At 40.9% G+C, this 25,004-nt stretch overlaps 1 non-coding gene across 1 annotated transcript; it reads left to right on the plus strand.

Annotated features, from left to right (window-relative positions):
- The first annotated feature begins 20,566 nt into the window (after positions 1–20,566).
- TRNAG-ACC (transfer RNA glycine (anticodon ACC)) lies at positions 20,567–20,640 on the plus strand. Its single transcript has one exon. It is a non-coding gene; the product is annotated as a tRNA-Gly (tRNA).
- The last annotated feature ends 4,364 nt before the right edge of the window (positions 20,641–25,004 follow it).

Consider the following 25,004-nt stretch of genomic DNA (forward strand, 5'->3'; position numbering starts at 1 on the left):
AAACAAAATTGTTTGGTCACTTTTTCTTCTGAAATGACCAAACTATCAAAAAACCACTTGATAGGCCTTTAGGGACCACCTATGTATGTGGATGGTATTTGGAGCAGCGCAGCTTCCTGTCAGTGGTTGGAGTCTGTCCCCACCGTGGGCATTGATGGCTGATGATCTTAGACCTGCCTAGTGAGGCTCTTCCCAGCCTGTTGGTCTGTCGCATGGCGATTCCAGTGCTTCTTGTAACTCCCAGTTCATCCTCTCTCACTTAAGCAGTGTTGGATGTGTTGAGTCAGAAGTTCATATGGTTAAAAATCAATTTATGGGTGTGGAAAAATTAGAGGAAATTCCAAGATTTTCCCATGGTCACAGAGCAAATGTGTTACCATCTGAATTTAACTCAGCTCTTATACTTGAGTGTGGGGTGGTGGGTCAGGTGGAGCAGAGTGTTTCACTTTTTAAATTCACAGAAAACTCTATTTTATGCATTCTTACTTGGTTTTGTTTCTTGATTTATCTCTGGCTTTTATCATATGACATTAAACCCAGACATTTGAACCAAACTTAAGTTCTAACCCCATACAAAACTTCAACAAACCATGAGGGTGGGAACCTCCCGTAAGCGTGGCCTTTGGGGCTGGAGTGAAAGCAACCATGAGCGAGTAAAAGTGAATGAACCGTGAATCATGTGAAAAGACTGCTCGGCCTCAGATGAACTAGAAAATGTTGACTCACTAACCTATATTCGTCTCCGCTTATACTATTAGTCTGCTTTAGTTACACAGCGTGTTAAATAACTTGGATCCTTAATATAAAACACTTCACTTAAAATTTTTGCTTTTTTAGTTGTGTGTAGGAGGTACATTGTCACAAGCATGTAAGAACAAGGGGGTAGATGTTGAGAAGCAGAAAGAAAGAAAAAAAAATCCTGCCTTGTAAATGTGGTTTTGATTATGTATTCAAGGAAAGCAGTTAAACTTTTTTGCTATCTTAACTCGGGGAAAAAGGAAACCTAAAAAAAAAAAAAGAGAGATCATACAAGTGAAAGGCTTCTTTGTTCAAATCCTGAATATTTATTGACATCAAACCCAGGTGATTGAATTTCTTCCTACCCTCATTGGATGGATGGAAATAAGCAAGGTTGCTGTGAATATTCTTGAACATGTCTTTTGATGGACATAAGAGCTCATTTCTTTGGAATATACCCAGGAGGCAGTTGGATTGTTTTAACCTGCCACGTTATCACCACCTTTTTGTTTGTTTGCTTATTCTATCAGTTACTAAGAGAGGTTGTTAAAATCTCCAAATTTGATTGTGAATTTGTTTACCTCTCCCAGTAATCTATTAGTTTTTGCTTTATATCATTTGAAGCTGTGCTATTAACTGCATACATGTTTATGATTTTTAAAAATCTCCCTATTGAAATTCTTTTATCATTATGAAATTTCCCTCTTTATCTCTCATTTGCCATTTGGGATAGTCACTGTCCCTTTCTTCAGGAACCAGCATCAAATACCTAGTTTCCCTGATTATGTTGTATACTCCTAAACTTTAAAAATCATATCAGATAACTTACTTGTGTCAAATTTCTGTACCATTTGGGATTATATTTGTCTGCATGTATCAGAAAAGCCAAAAGTAGCAGTGGATTAAATAAGCTGGAAGTTTATTTCTCTCTCATACAAAATAAATCTGGAAGTTTGAGACTGGATGGCAGATTCACAAAGTTGTAGAGGACTCAGGCTCTTGTCTGTCTCTCTAGGTGAACACAGGCTTCCAGTCTCATGGTCACCTTATAGTCCAAAATGGCTGCTTGGAGCTTCAGCCATCATCTTTGCATTCCATGCAGCAGAGGGAAGGGAGCAGAGTATAAACTCACTTCTGCTTACATTCTGTTGGTCAACATTTAGACACATAGCCACACTCAACTTCAAAGAATCCTAGGAACTGTAATCTTTATTTGTGGGTGTACATATAATAGTTTCTGTTACTGTGTTATATTTACTATTTCTTTAAAGACTGTGCCTGAAACTGAGGGTAGTCAGTTAGATCCATTAAACTATGGCTTGCTTAATAAGTAATGAACTGCACCCTGCCTTCACTGATCAAGCCTGCTTTAACTGTTTTTACAAAAACTTGCATGTCCTCCAAGGGTCACATAGCCTAAACAACGTTTCCCTGAGTTGTTTTGCAGGAATTTGGTGTCAGCTGTGCCCCATTTGAGCTCGAGCTGGTTAAGACTGATTGAGACCTACTGACCCACCAACTGGGCATGTGCGAGGGTCCAGTCAGTGACCTTTGCCCTAGAGGGCCCACACCTCCACCTCAGAATGTGCTGAAGCACGTTTCCTGAACGTGCGTCCGAAGAAGCCGGCAGCTTAGTTGCGCCTGCGCAGAACGACGGTTATCTCACCTTTTTCTTATTTGCAATCACCTTTCCCCGTGCGTCCCTCGCCTCAGCTGTATCCCGTAAATACCTCGAGCCCCTCGCCTTTGGGGAAGTGGAGCTGAGATTTGTTTTCCAGTCTTCTCGCTTGGCTGCCCTGTGACTGAACCCCTTCTGTGCTGCGAACCTCCGCGTCCCAGCATCTGGCTTGCTGTGAGCTGGGCAAACCAAGCTGGTTCCGTAACGCCCCGTTTCTTGTTGGGTTCTTTCGGCCCTCAGGCCTCCCCACCTGGGCTGCTTGCCTTGCTGTGTTAAAGGAGCCACCTCACTCCTCCTGGTGGGAGAAGTTGCCAACTTGTATAGAATGAGGCTGCCCTGTGGGTTTCCTGACTGACATCCCTTCTTCACCTGCCAGTGACTCTGCTGTCCGTGCTCCACATGAAAGGTAGGCATTTCCATGGCCTTTGCTGTGGTTCAAGTTTAGGAAACCTCAGACCTAAACACAGGGTGGATCGCAAAGCTTTATTCTTGTTTTCAGGCAGCTATGAAACCTTCATTAATTTAACAATAGAAGTTTTGATGTAACAGCAGCTAACACTACATGCTGAGCACCTTACTTGTACTAATACTGCCCCATTTCACAGACCTGACAACTGATGCACAGGAAGGTTAAGTAACTTCCTGAGGTCACGCAGCCAATACATGGCAGAGTCCTGAGCTTGTGTCCTGGGAGAACCACTGTCCCTCTCTTCTGTTGCCTCTTGAGAGAAATTGGAAGAGTTATGGCCCAATTTTGAAAGCAAAGTGAAACTTGCTTGAAATCTCCCAAGACACAGGTGATTCACAGAAACGTGAATTTTTTAGCGTCCTTCCTGGTGTTTACAGTTTCATCTCCATCAAGGTTGGAGTTAGGAGGAACAGTGAGGGGGGGTACTTCAGTTATTATCTCCTCTCTCACCTTCCCTTTCAAAAGCTCATCCCCCTCCCTCTAGCTCTCAGATGATCTCATCCCCACCGAGGTGTTAGCTGACGATCACAGAGGCTGTCACGCCCAAGGAGCCGGGATCTGGTGGTAGGATGTGTTTCTTCAGAAAGGAAAAGCCCTTCTTAAATCATCTCAGGTCCAACTTTCCCTCTCAACTTGTCCTTCCCTGTCCAGATTTTTCTCTGATTAGGAAAAGTGTATATTTTCCACCATTGTATATAATAATGTTAGAAGCCTCAAAGCCCCTGTGATACACGTTATGGAATACATGATCCCCTTAAGGAAAAACAGGCCCTAAGGCAGAGGTTTCGACTTGACTGCATCAGATTCCCCTGGAGGGCTTGTTAAAACACAGGTTGCTGGGCCCCACTCCCAGACTTTCTGATTCAGCTGGTGTGGGTCAGAGAATCTGCCTTCCTAGCAAGCTCCCAGGTGATGCTGCTGCTGCTGCTGCTGCTGCTGCTGCTGCTGGTCCAGGGGCCAGCTCTCCCTTTTGTCTCCAGCCACACAGGCTTTCCAGGGAGGCCAGGGGAGTCTCCAAGCATTGCCCAACTTTGTGGACATTCTATGTCAGCTTTGTTCCTCCCTCTGTCAGAGCGGAAGGAGGGAAAACGTGCCAGGGTGAGAATTTTCAAGTGTCTTTTTCAACACACTGCTACTTGGCTTAAGTTACCAGGATCGGATGCTTACTTAGCTGGCCCCAAACTTTCCTTCCTCTTGTTTATTCATTAATAGTACTGTGATCTGGAGAAATGAAAGCTCTGGATCTCATGTTTTACACAACAGTGTCAGGTGAGTAATGTCCTGGGATTCTGGGACGGTCTTCTAGAAGCTCAGGGACAGCAGCAAATCTTTGCTATTTTTGCTAGGTTAAAAAAATACACAAAGAGGAATATGCTTGTAAAAAATGTAAGTGCTATGTGGACTTCTGTAGAGAATAAATGAAAGTCTCTCAAAGTTTCTTCTCTCCTGATGCCTCTGATGCTAATGGTCTAAGGTGTCTCCTTTTGGACCTGTCTGAGCACAGGTTCAGGGCTGATACCTGGCTGGTTCCCAACTATAGGGCTGTACTAGTTACTAAAATATTGGAATGCTTCTGTGAGCCTGGTAAACAGCCTCTACCTGAGTGCCCTGCCTTCCAGGTTTCACACTGCAGGGCACGTGTTTAAATTGGACTTCCTTGTTTGGTTTATTGAATTATCACTGACTTACCGTATTATTTTAGTCTCAAGTGTACAACATAGTGATTTGATATTTTTATGCATTTCAAAATGGTCACCACAGTAAGTCTGGTTACATCTATCCCCATACGAAGTATTTACACTGTTACTGACTGTATTCTCTGTGCTGTACATTACCTCCTTGTGACTTGTTTGTTGTATAACTGGAAGTTTGTACCTCTTGATCCTTTTCTCCTATTTCACCCGTCCTCCCTCCCCTCTGGCAACCACCAGTTTGTTCTCTGTATCTATGACTTTGTTTTATTATGTTTGCTCATTTATTTCATTTTTCAGATTCCACATACAAGTGAAATCATATGGTATCTGATTTTCTCTGTCTGACTTATTTTACTTAGCCTAAAGCCCTCAAGGTCCATCCACGGTATTGCAAATGACCGAATAATATTCTTTTGTATATATACATCACATCTTCTTTATCCATTCATCATTGCTGGACATTTAGGTTGCTTCCATATGTTGGCTGTTGTAAATAATGCTGCAGTAAACATTGGGGTGCATGTATCTTTTTGAGTTAGTGTTTTTGTTTTCTTTGGATAAATATCCAGCAGTGGAATTGCTGGATCATATGGTAGTTGTATTTTTAGTTTTTTGAGGAGCCTTCATACTGTCTTCCATAGTGGCTGTGCAAATTTGCATTCCTACCAACAGTGAAATTGGAGTTCTGTGTGAACTCAAGTCGAAGGAAATCTGGATGGGTAGCTGCGAGCCCACAGCATGTCCACTGGATTTGGTAACACAATTTAAATTATTCTTTGTGAAAAATAAAATGTACTTTCCCTCTGGGCAAAATATAATAGAAATGTGCCCAGTACTGTGGGAAAATTGGGGAAAAGGAAAAAAAATCTTTTGCATTTAAAAATTGCTGCTAGTATTGCTAGAAAGGACCTCTACTCTGCCCTCTGGTGGCAGGGATGGAACATAGCCGATTCCGTGTTAAGGAAACCAGGTGTGAGTGAGTAGGGTGATGTAGGGTTAAGTATTTAACGTTGAAGTTTTCCAAAGTGAAATTTAACCAGCGTTTCTTTCCTTTTTCTTTTTGAGAAGAATAATATGAACAAAATAAAATTTTACAAGGACATGTTTGTGTGCAGAGAAAAGGCAGTAAAAATAGAAAAGAATAGTTTCACTAAAATGAATTCTCAGAAGTTGAGGAGATTTGAAAGTCACAGAAGTATTTCAGGTGGAAATACTGCTGGCTCTGGAAATGATTCCCAAGTCATGGACGGTGAGGATTCTAAGTAATACCTGAAAAGGATTTCATGTTTACTGGAATAATTTCAGTTTTTAAATCACTGCTTTCTTATGAGTGAGATATATTCCACATTCAAAACTTTTGTGGACAAAATGGCTACCTCAGTTTTAATTTCTCCTACTATTAGAGATTGATTTCTGAATCTGTTTGAGAAGTCTCCTCAGCTCCTTCATTAAATGTACCTGATCTCACCTCTAGGTCACAAAAGGAACTTAAGTTTGAGAACTGACTCACTGATCCTGTAAGTTAATGTTTGGAACCTCACCAAATGCTACCAATTCCAGGGCATTGAAATTAAAATGCAGCATCTCACCGGTATTTCATCCTACTGCTTAATTAACATTAAGCTTATAATCAAGGACATATAATGTGAGTAACTTTTGTTATGCTTTTTTTAGGTCAACAGGCTCCATTGTGGAGAGTTTTGTACCTCATCCAAGGTTGTACTTAGAGCACTCTGTCATACACAGAGTTCGGGGATTTGGGGATGTTCCAGTGGAAGGGAAAGTAACATATTTTCCTATCCTAAAATTTTAAAATGAAAAGCAACTCTTTATTAAAATATCCAAACTGAAACAAATGCAAAGTTCCCCAATAAAGCAAGTTTAAGAGAAAATTAACTCCGCAATGTCACTTTAAGTGAATTTAAGATGGAAATGTTTTTAAAAATCCTTTAGGTATCTTTTTACTAAACCTGGGATGTTTCTAGTCTCAACCTTTTCTGATCTGGGTCTTATCTCAAGAGTTGGTTAAGGATGGTTGCTAGAATTACTGTGGTGATCATTTCATAACACATGCAAGTGTGAAATCACTATGTCTTACCCCTGAAACTAACATAATATTGTTCACCTACTATATTTCAATAAAAGACTCGATTATGATAATTATTTTTATTTCTATAGTGGCTTTGCTGAGATACAATTCACATACCATACAATTGAAAGTATACAATTCAATGGTTTTTAGTATATTTGCAGTTGGGTGACCACCATTAAAGTCAAGTTTAGAACATTTTTATCCCCCTCCCAATGAAACCCTGTCTCCATTAGCAGGTCTCTCCATTTTTCCTCCAACCCTTGCCCTCCAAGCCATTCTAGGTGTTACATATAAAATATTCACAAATTAAGTGGTATTTTATCATTTTTTTCACTTAATATGGATGAATCTTGAAAATATTATCTGAATTGTATCCCCCTCAGAAAAATATGCTGAGGAATACGCCCTGTCTCAGAATGTGGCCTTGTTTGGAACTAGGGTTGCAGATGTGATTGGTTCAGTTGAGAGGAGGTTATACTGTAGGACAGTGGGCCCCTAATCCAACAGGAATGGTGTCCTTAGAAGGAGACAGTCATGTGAGGGCAGAGGCCCACAGGGAGAATGTGTGTGTTGGTGAAGGCAGAGACTGGAGTTAGGCAGCTGCAAGTCAAGGAACCTAGGGGGCCATGGGGACCAGTGCCAGCACCAACCAGAAGCTAGGAGGAGACAAGAAAGAAATACCCACCCCTACAGTTTTCAGAGGGACCATGGCCCTGCTGACATCTTGATTTTGGACTTCTAGCTACCAGAATTATGAGACAATAAATTTGTTGTTTTAAGCCAAAAAGAAAAAAAAAAAGACTCATCCATGTTAAAACATGTCAGGACTTTGTTAGTTTTTATTGCCAAATAATATTCCATTGTATGAATATGCTATATTTTCTTTGCCCACTAATCAGTTGATGCATATTTGAATTGTTTTTACTTTTTGTCTATTTTGAATAATGCTTCTTTGAACATTTGTATGCAAGTTTTTGTATGGACTTGTGTCTTTATTTCTGTTGGGTATACCTCTAAAGGTGGAATTGCTGAATCACTGAGTAACTCTAAAATTTTAAAATCAGTCTTTTGATTAATCTGTGTTTAAACATTTGGTTAACTCTATGTTTAATCTGCCAAGCTGTTTCCCAAAGTGGCTGCATCGTTTTACATTCCCATTAGCGGTGTGTGAGGGTTCCAATTACTTCACATCCTTGTCGACACTTGGTATTATCTGTCTTTTTGACTACAGGCATCCTGATGGTATACAGTTGTGATTTTGATTTACATTTCCCTAATGATTAATGATGTTGAACATTTTTTCATGTGCTTATTGGTCAGTTGTATATCTTTGGAAACCTATGCAGATTTTTGCCCTCTTTAAAACTTGGCTGTCTTTTTATTATTGAGTTATAAGCGTCCTTTATACATTCTGAATACAATTTCCCTATCAGATACACAATTTGCAAATATTTTCTCTCATTCTGTGGGTTGTCTTTTCACTTTCATGGTGGTGTCCACTGAAGCATATATCTTTAATTTTGATAATGCCTAATTTATCTATTTTTTCCATTGTTGCTTGTGCTTTTGGTGTCATATCTAAGACGGCTTTGCCTAACCCAAGATCACAAAGATTTATACCTATGTTTTTCTCTAACAGTTTTTATAGTTTTAGTTTTCGCATTTAGACCTGTGATCTGTTTAGAGTTTTTGTGTGTGGTATGAGGAATGGGTCCAACTTCACTTTCTTTTTTTGTGTGGAGGTACCAGTTGTCCCAGCACCATCTGTTGGAAAGACTGTTCTTTCCCGCATTGAATTGTATTGACATCCTTGTTGAAATCAATTGACCATAAATGTGAAAGTAAATGTATGAATTCTAATTCTATTCCATTGACCTACATGTCTTCCTTTTGTGATTACTGCACTGTTGCTTTGTTGTAAGTTTTGAAATTGGAAAGTGTGAGTTTCTACCTTTTTTTTTTTTAAAGATGGTTTTGACTATTCTGGGTACTTTATATTTCCATATGAATTTTAGGATAAGCTTGTCAGTTTCTGCAAAAAAGAAAAAAAAATAGCCAGTTAGGATTCTGATGGAGATTACACTAAATCTGTGTATCAATTTGAGGAATATTGCCATCTTGACAATGTTCTTCCTATTCATCGACATGAGATGGGATGTCATTCCATTCACTTAGGTTGTTAGGCTTTTTCAACAGTAACTTGTACTTCTCAATCGTACTCCTTTAAAAAAAATTATTTCTAAGTAGTTTGGTTTTTCAGCACTATGGTAATTGTTAATTGGAATTTTCAGATTGTTCATTGCTAATGTATAGAAATACAAATTGAATTTTGTGTATTGCCCTTGTGTTCTACAACCTTGCTGAACTTGTTCATTAGTTCTAATACCTATTTTGTGGATTCATCAGGATTTTCTGTATATAAAATAATGTCAGAATAGAAATAGTTTTATTTCCTCCTTTCCAGTCTAGGTGCCTTTTGTTTTTCTTGCCTAATTACCTTGGCTATAATCTCCTGCACAATGTTGAATAGAAGTGATAAGATTGAACATCCCTGTCTTGTTCTTGATCTTAGGGAGAGAGAATTCAGTCTTTTAACATTAAGAATGATGTTCTCTGTAGGTTTTTTTTTTTTGTAGGTATCTTTTATCAGGTAGAGGAAGTTCTTTTTTATTCCTAGTTGGAGTTGTTTTAATCATGACAAAGTGTTAGAGTTGTCAGACTTTTCTGTAAAGCTTTTTTTTTTTCAAGCAAAGCTTTTTTTACATCTATTGAGATTATCATGTCCTTCATTCTATTGATAAAATGTATTAACTATTAATATTAATATAGTAATTTACTTATGACTATTAAATCAGTCTTACATTCTTGGGATAAACCCTACTTGGTCATGGTGATTAATCCTTTTTATATATTGCTGGATTTGGTTTGCTAGTATTTTGTTCAGGATTTTTTTTTTGACTATATTTGTAAGAGATATTGATCTGTAATTATCTTTTCTTAAAAATCTTTGTCTGGCTTTGGAACCAGGTCACAAAGAATGAGTTGGAAAGTGCTCCTTCCTCTTGTATTTTTTTAAAGAGTTTGTGAAGGATTGGCACTTTCTTACTTGAACACTTGGAAGAATTAATGAGTGAAGCCATTTGGGTCCAGGCATTTCTTTGTGGGAAGTTTTAAATTTGCTAATTCAGGCTCTTTGTTTGTTATAGGTTTATTCAGCTTTTCTATTTCTTCTTGAGTCAGTTTTGATAATTTGTATTGTTCTAGGACTTTATTTAATCTGAATTATATAAATTTGTTGGCATACTGTTTTATGTGATTGTTGACCAAGTGTACCCCCCCCCTTTGTCTGGGAACCATCCACTCCCATTCTCTGTGGTTACTGTGGCAGAGTTCCTTAGCCACATTTATAAGGATGAGCCATGCTGCCTAGATACCGTTGATTGGTCCATCTGACCAACCAGGGGTTGAAAAAGAGCTGTTTCCCCTTTGGTCACATAGACGAGTAACATGTAAGGTCAGAGCTGTGGGCAGTCACGTTTGCCATGCCATTGCCTGAAAAACAGAAAAAACTATTCCAAGCTGACTTGAGTAAATATGGGAGGTAGAAGTTTGGTTAGCATTAAACTCCAGTTTTAGTCCATATATTTCTAATTGATTTGCACCCCTGCCAGTGATCCCTTACTGTCACGATCTTTTGTTTATTAGTCTTTGGAGAAGACATCTTTCAAATACAATTAATAGGGTCTTCAATTGTAGAGAACTTGCTCCTGAGGAGCGGGCATTATAATTGGAGGCAGGTGAGGCTACATCCTGTGTTCTCAAGAGGGTGCCACAGTCAGTGGTAAGCCTCAGTCCCAGGAGTCTGGCTGAAAGTAGACAGAGAATGATGGAAAAAGGATGTAACTCACCCAGGAACATCCTTCCTGTTAGTAGCTAGTGAACTGAGCCAGTTTAAGGTCAGAAAATCAGTTGTTTGGCTAAGAGATAATACCCACATTCTCTGTTACACCTCATTTCTAAAACTAAAATTGAGGTTCTGATTAGAAGATAGAGAATCTGGCAGTTAGAAAAGAGAAGTCTTTGGAGAACCTAGGTCCCCGCAAAGCACCTTCTTCTAGGTCTTACATGGAACCAACGGATTCAGCTTCCAGGACCAAGGATAGAGCCAGAGTTACAGGGGCAGTGTAACTATCCCAATGTAATTTTAGAAGAAAGCCACCCTGCTACCCTATCCCAGATTCCAATTTTGTACGTGTGGCCCAAGACCAGGGCCCTTAAATGGATACAAAGGTGATGGGCAGATTCCTCAGTGTTTCTGCTAAGAAACAGAAGGTGTGTGGACATGACCCTGTTCCTGGAGTACCATGTATCAGAATTAGGGGTGTAAAGGTAATAAGATTTGTGCCATGGAGTGTTGTCAAATGGAGTCCCCCAAATGGAACTTATTAATGATCCATGAAATACTCCAGTAATTTCGTGTACATTACTGTGTCCAGCAGAAAGAGTTAAATACATATTTTGGGTCAGTGACCATCTGGAGATTTGTTTTTTGTAGTTGTCTGATTTTTCTTGCACCATTGTATATTGCGTAGGGGTTGGTTACATTTGTCATTTTTCCACCAGTTGCAAAATCAGGAAGAACCATATCTGGACCAGCTTGGAATTGTACTAAAGAAACAATACATATTGCCTAAAGATCCTGAATGAAAAACAGTGGCTCTGTGAAATCTCCTTTCAGTCCAGTAGCTGGGTGTGACTTTGCCATTGGGGAGATGATAGTTGTAGTATTAGGTAAGGTCATGTTTGGAATTTTATGTTCAGTAAAAGAGTGTAAATGTTAGATAGAAAAGGGGAACAATGTAACTAATATCTACTAGGGTGATAGCCCTGCTAATTTTGAGAATGGCTTCTCTCATTCATCCGCGTGCTTACAGTGGTGGGGCTCCCAGGAACCAGGTTTTGAAAATATAACACAGCCCTTTAGCCACTTTTGATTCGTTCAAAGGTGGCCATCTGGCCCCAACTTGGCCGATCTCTTTCTTCAACTCTTTTGCTGTTTGAACAGTTAAGTAATGGATGTCTGAACCAAGCTGGGAGTGCCAGGTTTGAGAGAGAGAGTGATTGATTGATTGATTGATACTTTTTCCAGTGACTAAACTGGTAATGAGTAGAGCTGTTCTAGGCCATAATCTTCCACCATGTGAACTGAGGAGGAAAGGAAGGAGGAGAGGAATGAAGGCAACACTCAGAGCAGAGTAGAGATGATGCACGGAGAGACTAGATGTGTTGTGTTCAGGTCCCTGCTGCCAGCTTGCTTCCAGGGTCCTCCTGTCTACTGCCCTTGGGTTCTGTGATCCAGTCCTTAAATAAGATCTCCCTTTTAGCTTTAGTCAATCTTAGAACATTTCTACTACCTACAACTAAGAGAATATTAACTAATGCAGTCTGTTGGAGACACTAATATCCTATTTGCCACATTTATGGTTATACTTTTTATATAATGATTTCTTATGCAAACACACACATAGCAATACCACTCTTAGCCTCTAAGCTTCCCAAGTGAACTGTATTTCCTCCTCCCCCTCCTCCTCTTTTTGTGCTCTTGGAGCCTAGCAGAGTGCCCAACATCAGTAGACGCTCAGTTAATGTTTAATGACTTGAACTGAACATAAATAAAAAGGAAACTAAGCAAGAAGTTTCCCCTAAATCTTACCACTAAGTGAATCACACCATTTTACTTCTCCCTGGGCCCAGATTTGTCCACATTCTTTCATTATTTTTTATTTAAGAGTAATCCCAGAACAGACCCAGTTTTGTATTCTGCTTTTTCTTCAGTAGCAATATATTGTCAACACGTTTCCATGATGTTCACAGCCTTCAAAATTGCTATTATTATTGCTTCAATAATGGGAGAGATAAATTTAGAAGGTATTTGTACTGAATATTTCATAAGGCAGAACAGAAATTGAAAGTGCTTTCATCACAGCCAACAAGGCAAGTCTGCTCCTCCTCTGCTTTATTGTCGTCCCTCGCAGGACTGCATCCTGCTCCAGCCCAGCTCTCTCTTACACTGCACCTGCTCCTGCACTTCTGAATGCGGCTGGAGGAAGAAAGCACAACCACACTGGACGGGTCTTACTTTCAGTTCCTCATTACTTAACCCCAAGAGGACCCTGGATGCCGCCCAGCAGCCATCCTATGCTTTCCAGTCCATTCACAGTCCCGTACTCCTGGGTGATTATTTCATTCTTTCATCTCCAACCTCTAGCCTTGTCTCCTCCAGCCTCTGTGGGAGCTGATGACCTGGCCCTTCCCTTCACTGAGCTATGAGAGACAATCAGAAGAGTATTTACAAGACCCCACTGCCACCTCCCCTAGCCATCTTCATTTGTCCCAGTATCCTCTGCCTTTCCTCCTCTTACTATGAATGAACTGAACATGCTCCTTTTTAAGGCCAGCTCTTTCTTGGCCCTGGTTCTGTCCTCTCACCTGCTCAAAGATTCTGCTCCAGCAATCCCCTGCCATTCCTGCTACTCCCCTCTCTTGCATCACTATTACTTTCTTCTTTACTGCATTCTTTTCATTAGACTGTAGATATCTCATTACTTCTTTCCTTAAAACATAAGCATACATGCGTCACACATGCACACCTGAAAAACTTCTCATGACCCACTTCACTCTACCTATTGCTCCATTTTCTTTGAAGTATAGTTGATTTACATTATTGTATTGGTTTCTACTGCTCCATTTCTTACCTTCCTTTTCAAGCAGAATTCCTTGAGTCTAGTGGTTCTCAGAGTGCACTTTAAGAAGCAGCATCAGCACCAGCACCCGCACAACCAAGGAGCTTATTGGAAATGCAAATTCTTGGGCCCCACTTCAGACCTGATGAATAACAAATTCTGGGGGTTTTAGTCAGCAGTTTTCTCTCGAACAAGTCCTCCAGATGATTGTGATGCAAGCTAAAAGCTGAGAACCACCCTTGAGCATATAGTTGCTGACTCCAATTTCTCTCTCCTCATTGCCTCTTAAGTGCATTCCAGCCAAGCTTTAGATCCCCGTGTTCCACGGAAACTGCTCTGTCAAGGTCAAGAATGACTTTCATTGGTGGGAGCTGCATTTCTCAGTGTCAGAGAGGAAAGTTACACAGAAGCAAGGTGGGAAAACTAGAATGAGCCTTGTGGTACTGAAGCTGAGTCAGAGACAGCAGTATGAACTTATGTTTAGCTTAATGTATGTATATTGTATATACAGGAGCAATTATAGGTAAGTGTGTGTACATACATGGGCACACATACACGTATTCCCTAGCCTGTCTGCTGAGAGGGCCTAGAAGTGCCGTGAGCATGCTCAAGGCCTAGACAGTGGTTTCTAATACCATTCTGTAATAAAAGGAACTAGGGCCCTTTGAATAAATGGCTGGCTTTAGGGCAGGGGTGGGGGAAAATACAAGATGAACTAGAGCATTCTGTAAAACCGGAAGGTAACAAAGTGCTACAAACGAATGTTCCTTGGTTCAGGACACAGTGGGCCCTGGTTTTCTTTTTATCTCACTGGCTAATTGTTCTTAGCCTCTTTCGTTGATTCCTTCTCATCTCTCTGACCTCTAAACATTGGTATGTCCCAAGGTTCAGCCCCAGGACTTTTTCTCTTTTCATTGACAGCTCATTCCCTGGTGATCTCATCTAGTTTTGTGACTTTAAATACTATCTACAGACCCCAAATTACTAACTTAGCTAGACTTCTCCCCTGACCCTAGACTTGTATATACAACTGTCTACTTGAACTCTCAATTTGGATGTCAACAGGCAGTTAAAATTCAGCTTTACCAAAACCGAGCTCCCAGTACCTCCCCTACAAACCTGCCTTTCCTACAGTCTTTTCTATTTTCCTGAATGGCAGTTACATCCTTTTGGTTGCTCAAGTCAAGCATTTTGGAGTCATCTTTGACTTTTCTCTTGTCTTAGCTCACATTTGGTCCACTAGGAAAATTCAGCTGTACTTTGAAAATATATCCAGACCAGTCCTTCCTGCTCACCTCCATTGCTATCATCCACATCCAAATCGCCGTTATTTCTCATCTAGATTACAGAGATAGATTCCTAATTGGTTTCCCTGCTTCTTCTCTTGAATTTCTCATGTTCTCAACTTATTAGCAATGATCCTATTAGTTTGTAAGTCAGATCGTGTCACCTTGCTGCTCAAAATCCTTTGTTGACTTCCCAGCTCTCTCAGAGTGAGGGTCACCATCCTCGCAATTACCTAGAAGTCCCTGCGTGATCTGCTCAGCCCACAGTGCCTCCCAACATGGGATCCTGTTGTTCTCCTGCTCTCTCACTCCAGTCCAGCTGCGCAGACCTTCATCCAGGCCCATGAGTGCCTCAGGATCTTTGCCCTCACTGCACTTTTGGCCAGCAACACTACGTTTGTGGTGGTTTGTTTTGCAATAATAGAAAACCGATGTAGATTGAACAACACGAAATTGCCAGTCATTATCCATGGTTGACTTCCAAAATGGCAATTTCATATAGTTCTCCTAATAAATTGCAACGTCCGTCCCTACCCTCAGCACTCCTGTTTCCTTTCTCTGCCTGTTTTCCTTCAAAGACTGTCTCACCATCTGTCTTACTGCTTTTTCCTGTTTATTCCTCATTATTTCTCACTGTAAGGTGAGCAGACACTTCGACCTGTTTTGTCCACGTACTCTCAGTGTCTAGAGGAGTGCCTGGCCAATAGTAGCTGTTTAGGAAATGTTGGTCAAATGTTGCTTGAATGAATGGAGGTTGGTGGAGGTGGTGGGATTTTTGGCACAGACCACTTTGTTGGACAAAAACTCAAGCTGAAAAATCTGGTGGGAACTTGGGGAAAAAACCCCCAAAACCCAGGAGTTCTGTACCTACCTACCTAACTTCGGAGTTTCCAGAAACCAGTATTCTGGAGAATTTTAGCTTCTGTGTTGAAATGTTTTCAATTCAACACAAAACAACTGAAGTAAAAATTTGCATGGAAAATTCTCAAGTTATTTCGCTCTCCAGTGACCAGGTCAGAAAATCTGGCAACCAAATTTAGAAAATTGGAAATGGAAACAGCAGCAGTCAAATGACTGCTTTCCTTACTTCTTGAATTTGAGGCTAAGTGCAGGGCAGAGGAAGGAGACGCTGCAGGCTTCCGAGGGCAGGCTGGGTGCTGGGCAGCACATTCTTGCCCGGCCCCCAGAACAGGTGGGTGCCTGCGGGTGGGCCAGGCTCTTTAGCTTGGTCTAGGGGAGGTCTGTTTATCCAGAAAGGATCATCTGCAAGAGGAGAGAGATCTCTAATGTCACTGAAGTTTTCCTGTCCATCTGTGATAAATGTGCTTCATTAAAAACATGGTATGAGTCTTTTAAAAAATGGCATTAAATACCTACTTGTATTCAGTGCAGTTCAGTATCTGAACACAGGTAGCTCCTAGGCCTACCTTCAAAGAGTCTCATTCAGACTAGAGTGTTTGTGACTATATCCTCCCTCTTCTTAAACTTTTTTTTTTTTTTGGCAAAGATAATAGTCTATCTGGATAACTTCAAGAAAACAAAACCGGTTTTGTAATCCAGCCCCTTACTGTACTGGCTGTTTATATTTTCTAATACTATGTCAAATGTTGTTCATATTTATATGGCTTTTAAAAATAGTTACAATTACAGTGCAGATACTGTTTAGATTTTTTTCATTTAGCGTAGTTTAAAATGTACTTGGGCATATTTCTACATAATCCTCATAATTGTAATGTCAGTGGCTGTATAAGTTTCCCTAGAATTACACAGCCACTTCCATGTTTTTGGAGAGTTGGACTATTTAAATAATGCTTTAGAATCCCACTTAAGAGCCTCTCTTTCTTTCACTGGTTGGGTATGCAGAGCTGACTCCGTGTTAGCTGAATAACTGGTGGCTTGCTTGATGTGAAGTGAGGCCATTCCCCTCCAAATTTCTCTATCAGCCTGTGTATTACCTAACATCCCCATCATTAGTGAAGGTCAGCTTAAAGCTTAAACTTCAGTTAAGTGCTTGTTAATTTTCTTTGGAGGGCTAACACAGACATCATTATCACCGTCACGTCCCTGTCGCTAACTAATGTATTAGATTATCCCGCCATTCGCCAGCCAGATGTGAAAGGAATGGGACTTGGGACAGCTGGGTCTTGACACGGGGCCGTGGGCAGTATCTCTGCAGGGACTGATGTGTCTCAGGCCCAGAAGCTCTGAGGCCAAAGAGGAGGAAGAGGAGTCCTGATCTGGAGGTGGATGGCTCCACCCTGGAATCAGCGTCCTTACACTTCACCTCTGGGTAACAGCTTGGTCTAGCTCTCACTCTTCCTTGTGGTCCTGTCCTGAAACCATAGCATGTGCTTTCAGCAATCCAGAGTGACACTGAAAGCAGTAGAAGATCTCCAACCTTAGGCACTTTTGTATCTGCTTGCGATGACCTGGAATGGCGGGGCCTGGTGAATACTTTAGGGAACAGGAGCATTGACCGTGCGATGGGCTGTGGTCTCTGCCCTTTGCTTCCAATTCCAAAGTAGCATCAGTGGTCTCTGGATTGTGTCAGCAGAATAATGGAGTAAGGAAGGCAACCGGAACAATTGTGTACATGATAAAATCCCATTATCAGTATTCCCAGGAAATGGGCTCTCTGGGTGAACGAATTCCCACAGTGTTTACATGGGGAAGATTTAGTTAAATATCTCCGGCGTCAACAACCCGACTACCAGCCAACTCCAGCTGAGCAGCCAGAAAAGCCTTCAGTAGAACATGTCTCCAGCATCTGCTGCCTCTGCTTTCTGAGGTGGTTGTTTTCTAACTTTGGCCTGCCTAGCGCCCCCAAGTTGGCCAGCCTGCTCTACCTGATGGCCTCTTGGTGTTAAAAAGCCAGTAATCAGCTCTGATGTGTCCTGGGCTCCCCCTTTGACAAGCTAAGGGTAGTTTCTTTAAGAATTGTGTGTATTTTGTGCCAGCAATCAGAGAGACCCGGTGACCGAAGTGATGGCTCTTGAGCACGGAGAATGCGCATATTTCTCTCTCTAACAAGCAGTCCTGTATCTGTCCATTCAACACAGACCAGGCCCCCGGGAGCTTTGGATACTGAAGGCAGACTGGAGATGTGCTTTCCCTGAAAGGCTGGGCGAAACACTCAGTTTTCTGCTGTGCTTTGGTCAGGGAAAAACCGGTCCTTGTTTCACCTACTGCTCCCAGTTGGACTTTCACAGTAAGTTGTCAGGTTTTAGGCAGGCTGGCTGTGATGGGAGACTTCACAGTCATGCAAAAGTGCACACAGGAGAAGGTCCTGACAGTGGTGACTTTTCCTTGGCACTTAATAGGGATTTAGAAAACTCTTCCCACCTTCCAGCCCTTTCCTCCTACTTACGTGGAGTAGAGTTGGAGAGGGATATTGAGGCAGGGGGTGGAGATAGTTCTGTACAGCAGTGGGGATTATTTACTCGTTTTAATTAGCTGAATTGCCAATGTTTTTAGTAGGTCAGTCAACGAACCTTTGATCATGGTCTCCACTGTTGATATGACCACTGTCCTTTCAGATGCTGAGGTCTGACTCAGAGATTCAGCCCTGAGACCCCCGAAGAGGTAGATAGGACTGAGACCTGAGCATTCCTTTCTCACTGGCAACAGCCTTTAAATATCGTGACTGTGAATTTTATGCTGGTAAAAACTAAGGAAGTTCCTTCAGAGGTGCACATGCTGAATTGGTGCTACAGAGTAGGAAGACCCTCAGGTGACTATTTTAAATAAAGATGTGAGAATGTGTAGAGCAAACAGGTTATTGTTTGAATATTCTTAGTCCAGTAAAGTAATGCCAGTGCAAGTGCTCCAAAGACCATCATGCCCTTTGTGGTAGGATAATGTATGAGCTGTTGACTGGTCTCCCCAGCCCCACACTCCAGCATTTGTTTTTTTCCTCTTTAGCAGAATGCAGAGAAGATGTTTCTTCCAGGCTTTGCATTTTGAAAGCCCATGCCCTCTGTGACCTGGAGAGGACTGGGGCATGGCTAGCGTTTTGGGAAGCCAAGGAGAGGCTCCTGTCTTGGACTAGCTCGGGTGGGTAGGGGAGCTAAGACAGCAGTCGGTCAGTGGACCCAGAGGCAGACTGTTTCCCTGAGGGACCACCAGGACAGCCCTGTGGCTTTGCTTTGAGCCCCCAGGAGCCGGCAGGGAACCAGGTCAGTGCTTGCACCTGAGTACATCGTTCACCATCAGAGCCGGGGGCTGGGCTAACCCAGCTTTTCCTCTGGGTCTGTGAAACCTTTACTTCCACGGCCACCAGCCCTTTACTCAGAGGCTGTGCAGCATGATCGTCACATTGTGAGGACAGTCTCCAGACCCTGCACTCTTTCAGGACACCATAGGCCCAAGAGACGTGGTTGTGGGGTCCTAGACACCCCGCAAGTGAGGGTGGGGTAAAGGTGAAGTTCCCGCAACTCTCCCAGGAAGTGGAGGGGTTGGGGGAGGGCAGAGGAAAGACCTTGGGAAGGCCCTGAGCTGGGACTCTGTTACCACAGCCTTGTTACTCCGTAAAAGGCCCGAGTGGCTGCTAGAGGGCCTGGCTTTTAATCACAGCTCTGCTTCTAAGCCACCATGTTAACTTGGACAGAGCACTGTATTTCTCTGGGTCTCAGTTTCCACACTGTATGCGTTCGTTCATTCATTCATTCATTCACCCTCTCATTCAAAAAATTTTACATTGAACAATTATTTACTTACTCTTTACCCCTCGAGTATTTAAGAAACAGGTATTGAGCACAATTCATAGGCGAACCTCTGCTGGGCACTGGATACTCAAGCAGATATGGCTCCGTCCCGAGGGAGCTTCCACCTCAGAGCTCCAAAATGAGGGGGAATAAGCGATTGGTCTCTTAAGTTTCTGCCAATTTGACATTCTGTAATTCTATTATTGCAAGCTTTATATTGATACCTTGTCTCTTCCCCTCTCCCACCTCTGCAAAAAAAAAAAAAAAAGTAAAATCCTTTCGGTGATTTGGTGACAAAATATTCTTGTTCTGAGGGATTGGTTTCAATATTCGGAAATGGCTAAAGGTCATTTGGGGCCAAGTGTGGTGGAAAAGGCAGCTAAGTCCTAGAAAAGAACCAGTTTCCAGGTGTCCTGACAGTGGTGTCTTATGATCCTGAATTTATTTCTGGTTGGAGTCACCTTGAGCACAGCTAAGAATGCCCTGTGGTGGTCTGCCCGGGGATGTGGTTTTTGTAAAGCTTTCAAATCATTTCCCCAGAGCACAGCCTGCTGACTCCAGAGTAAGCACCTCCCAGCTGCCTGTGGGCGGCCTCCACCAGGAAGGTCGTGGCAGTGGCTGCCTCGTCATCGCTTCTCGTGGCTCTGCCATTGCCATGGGTCATGCTTTTTCATCTTCCTTCGGAGACTGACAACAAATTCAAGTAATAAAGGAGGACCCAGCTCAGAACCCACTCGTCGTAAATGCTGACTTCCTGCCCACTCTCATCTGTTCATGGAGACTCTTCTACCTTCTGGGTGAAGCCCATTGAATTGAAGATGCCGTTGTCATTCTGCTAGTAACTTCCTAAGCATCTAGTCACATTGTCCCTTGAGTGTCCACTTGTATATCTCACACCCTCTCCAGACCAGGAGCACTCGATTTCATCCACTTCTTCATTCCTTTATTCTCCAAATAGTTACCTGGTAGCAGGCAATGTGCTTGGCTAGGGTGATGCAGAAGACCCGAGTCCTGTTTTGTGAAGCTCATAATACTGCAGATGGATGGACATGAATATGATTAATTGTGATACAGCATAGCATAATCCATGTGACAAGCAAGCTTTGGAAGGTGATTCTACTGAGTAGCCAGAAAATAAGTGACGTTAAAAGGATACTGGAGCAGGAAGGGTATAGCTCAGTGGTAGAGCACATGCTTACCATGCATGGGGTCCTGGGTTCAATCTCCACTACCTCCACTTAAAATAAATAAATAAACCTAATTACCTCTCCCCACCTTCCCCCCAAACCCTCCCCTAAAAGGATATTGGGTGGCTCAGAAAATCACTAGGGAAGTGGAAGTGGAACAGAGAAGCAGACTGGGGCTAAGTTTTTAGGAGTAACACCTCAGAACTTCTCAGAGGAGGCAGTGTCTCCTAACTTCATTAGTAAGGATAAAAATAAGTACCTGCAACAAAGATGCTCAAAATACAGTGGTTTAAAGAATATGGAACTTCCTTCTCTTTCATCTAACAGTTCCCAGGGGAGTAGTCTAGGTTGGTGGTCATCCAGGGACCCAGAATATTTCCAAGTCAGTGTCCCATTATCCCTTAGGGAATTGTCATCATCTGGATTATCAAAGCTGAGTGGCTTCCACATCTGAGTCTTTGCCATTAGAAGAGAGAAGAGAAAGCACATTCATAGTCTTGCTTAGATTTGAAAATGGCATCCAACACTCCGCTTATATTGTATTGTTAAGAATTTAGTCACATGCCTATACTTGACTGCAGGGGACATATAATGTAGTGAGGTAGCTCATGTCCAGCAATAGAACTATTAGTAGGTATGTTAGTTAGCTATCACGGCAGTAATGCTGTGTAACAAACCCCTCCTAAACATTGTGGCTTTAAACCACCAGCATTTAGTCTCACTCTCACAAATTTGCTTGTTGGCTGCTGTTCAGTTGACCTAAGCTGGGCAGGGCAGGAAGGCTCTGATGAAGGCTACTGGTTGGCTGGGCACGGTGCCAGGCTGTGGGCTGGGTTCAGGCCCATTCCACATATGTTCATTCTGGGCAGAAAGGGCAGTGACTCTTTGGGGCGTGCTCTTCTCATGATAGAAGTGCACAGAAGGGAGCAGAAATGCCTGATGCCTCTGGAGACTCAGCCCAGAAGTGCCACATTGTCACTTTCACCTATATTCCATTGGTCAAAACGAGTCACATGACCTAGCTCAACATCAGTAGTGCCGGGAAAATACTCTGCCTGCTTTATTGGGAGATGCTGCCACTTCATATAGTAAAGGTGTGGGTGTGTGTAATTCTAATACAGGGAGCGCGTGAATAATTGAGAACAATAATTCAACCTGCATCCCATGAATTAAGGGGAGAGTATATTTTGATGGATAGCTTGAAATCTCTGCGACACCTTTTCATTGCTTGGCATTCTTAGAATTTGTATGGTACACTGGGATGAACTGGAAGGAATTTGGGGCCATCCCTATGGGACTTGGTGGAAAAATTCAGAATATACTGATATAATAAGGTAGATAAAATATAAATTATTAGGGAAGATATTAAATATTGAATAAGTATTAAACTTCTAAATAAAATATTTTCAATTTTTTATGAGAAACTTAAGTTTGCTTCTATAAACCTAATTACTTTACTGAGGTATAATTTATATATGAAAATATATCTATTTAAAGTATACAGTTTGATGACGTTTGACAAAATGATATATAACTGTTTTTAGATACCAAATTTTGTACTTGAAAAGGCTACTTTCAAGTCCTATGGAAATTTCTTGTGATAATAGTGATAGCTTTTAAATAACAGATTGGACCATGTGAAATTGCCAGCATTAGGCCGCTCTTGACCTGCAAAAATGGCAATTTCATATGGTTAAACCTAATACAATCAAACTTTGTCTAACAGAGTATTTCAAAATGAAGTTGAAACTTTTCTTTCGGCACACATTGATGTCAACATACTAATCTTGATAATTCACTAATAACACTGACCAAGTGTCACATGTGAACCATTTTAACTTCACCAAGGTTGGCATTTTGCTTTGAATCTGTAATATTTGTTCACAAACACACACACACATTTTACATATTGTTAAACTTAAAAAATTTGCAGCTTCCATTTTACTTCAGGTAAATAAAAGTTAGTTAAGTAAGCTATTTAAGCTACAACTATCTTTCAACAAATCTATAAGGTGAGATTCACTTATAAAAAAGCCTCATTTCAACTCACATTTTTAACAACCCTTGCTTTGAATGCCCATACACTTGGATATGAAAAACAGAGTGGTACTCTGATCTCATGCTTCACTGAAAGCTGAAGCCAGATGGACTCTAGGAGCTTGTATTTTGTTAGATTTTCCCATTTTGGTTTCATCTTTCAATGTGCAATTCAGAGCTATAGACAAACATTTACATGTGCACGCTCTCTCTGAATAAAACAACATGTGTTACTTGAAAATCAAGATTCCAGATAAAATTCATGCTGCATAGGGCTTTTACATCCTTCTGACATTGCAGCAAAATCATGAGTGCACAAACACTTGCAGTGTTCCCATCACACTTCATATTAATAAAAACATTTATTATGTCAAACAATTGGCATTTTTGCTTCTGGGACAAATAGAGTTCCTCAAAGCATTTCTTTTGGGCCTTCTAATTAGTGCTGTTAACCACACTGATTCTGAATTAGTGTGGTTTCTCTATTATGAAATGTCAACCATGTGTCTGCTAATAGTGTCATCTGACACAGGGCTCTTTTCTATTTCCTTTACTTTTGGTGGTCTCAATTAGGTTGTGGACAATTTTCCCACAAACAGATAAATGAGCAATTCTGTATTTATCTGAGGCATTTTAGGTTTAGCTATTAATTACATGACTGTTACAGCTTTCTGATATTGTTGCCAATCTCATAAAAGAATTTTATTTCTTATTTTGAGTATTTAGACTCTTAGGAATGATTGCATCTTTTTCTTTTTAATATGTAGGAATTGGGCTAAGGTGGTGTAGTTTGCATGGGGCCACTCTTTATTTGCTAACTGCAAGTATGACATCAAAGCTAAGGAAAAGAAGACTTAATCAGGGCAGACAAGTCCAAATTTGAGACATTCCTTATAAATTCCTAATTAGTGACTCAAAATCCTTTTATACTGCTGTGTTTGTCTTCTAAGTCTAATAGCTTTTAACTTTTAATTAAAAAACTTCCCATAAATATATATGTGTAAAAGCAAAATATTTAAGTTAAACTTTCAGTGAAACTAGAGGCCTTTATGGCTTCAGAAAATCTTTTGGTCAATATATTTTCAGGTCATCTTCATTCTTTAAAATATCTTCAAACAAATATAAAGGGTGGATTCTGGGAAGCTGGCGGAGTAGGAAGCACCAGGAAACTGTCTACCTACCTAGGCAGTAATTGCACTGGCAGAGTCTGCATGATGTTACTATTTTGGAACTCAGAAATCTATTGAAGGTTTGCAACTTCCAAGGGAAACTTGGATAGTAGATTGTAAATTGCAGTTAATTTCGGTCAATTACAGCTCTTAGTGTGGTAACAGTTATCCATCCCCACCCCTAGCCCAATGGCAGAAACCCTGCACTCATTCCTGGAGCAGCCTGCACACAGCAGGAGCCAGGATGAAAGATAATGACTATAAACATCCAAGAAGCTCAAGTAAGATAAAGGCAGAGACCCATATATATATATATAAAAAATTAGTCTAAAAGCTAGTATCATTAGTTTATAACTACAAGTTTACTTTTCTACATAATTTAAGAGACTAATACATTGAAAAAGATTATTAGTTTGTGGTTTGTGGCACACAATGCATAAAGATATCATTTAGTAACATCAACAATTAAAAGGGGTGAAGACAGAAGCTGTAAAGGAGCAATGTTTTTGTATACTGTTGAATTTAAGATGGTATAAATTCAAATTAGAGTTTTATAACTTTAGAGTGTTAAATATAATCCCCATGACAACAAAGAAAATAGCTATAGAATACACAAAAAAGAAATGAGAAAGCAACTTTAAAAATCACAAAATTGTGAGAATTAAATGACATGCTCTTCAACAAGTAGAGGATCAAAGAAGAAATTACAAGGCAAATTAAAAATATTTAGAGATGAATGAAAATAAAAACATGTCAAAACTTAAGGATCACAGTGAAAGCAGTGCTAAGGGGGAAATTTACAGCTATAACTGCTTACAGTAAAAAATGAGAAAGAGCTCAAATCAACAAACTAATTTTACAGGTTGAGACTAGAAAAAAGAATAAACTAAGGCCAAAGCTAGCAGAAGGAGGAAGATAACAAAGATTAGAGCAGAGATAAATGAAATGAAAAGTAGAAAAATAATAGTGTAAATCAATGAAATGGGAAGCTGATTGATTCTTTGCAAAGATCAGCAAAATTGACAAACCTTTAGCTAGGTAGACTAAGAAGAAAAGAAGAGTCAAGGTGGGAAGGTACAGCTCAAGCGGTAGAGCGCACGTTTAGCATGCATGAGGTCCTGGGTTCAACACCCAGTACCCCCTCTAAAAATAAATAAGCCTAATTATCCTTCTCCCACCAAAATAAAAATTAAAAAATAAAATATTAA

This window comes from Vicugna pacos, chromosome 4, assembly GCF_048564905.1.
Source record: "Vicugna pacos chromosome 4, VicPac4, whole genome shotgun sequence".
Taxonomy (NCBI): domain Eukaryota; kingdom Metazoa; phylum Chordata; class Mammalia; order Artiodactyla; family Camelidae; genus Vicugna; species Vicugna pacos.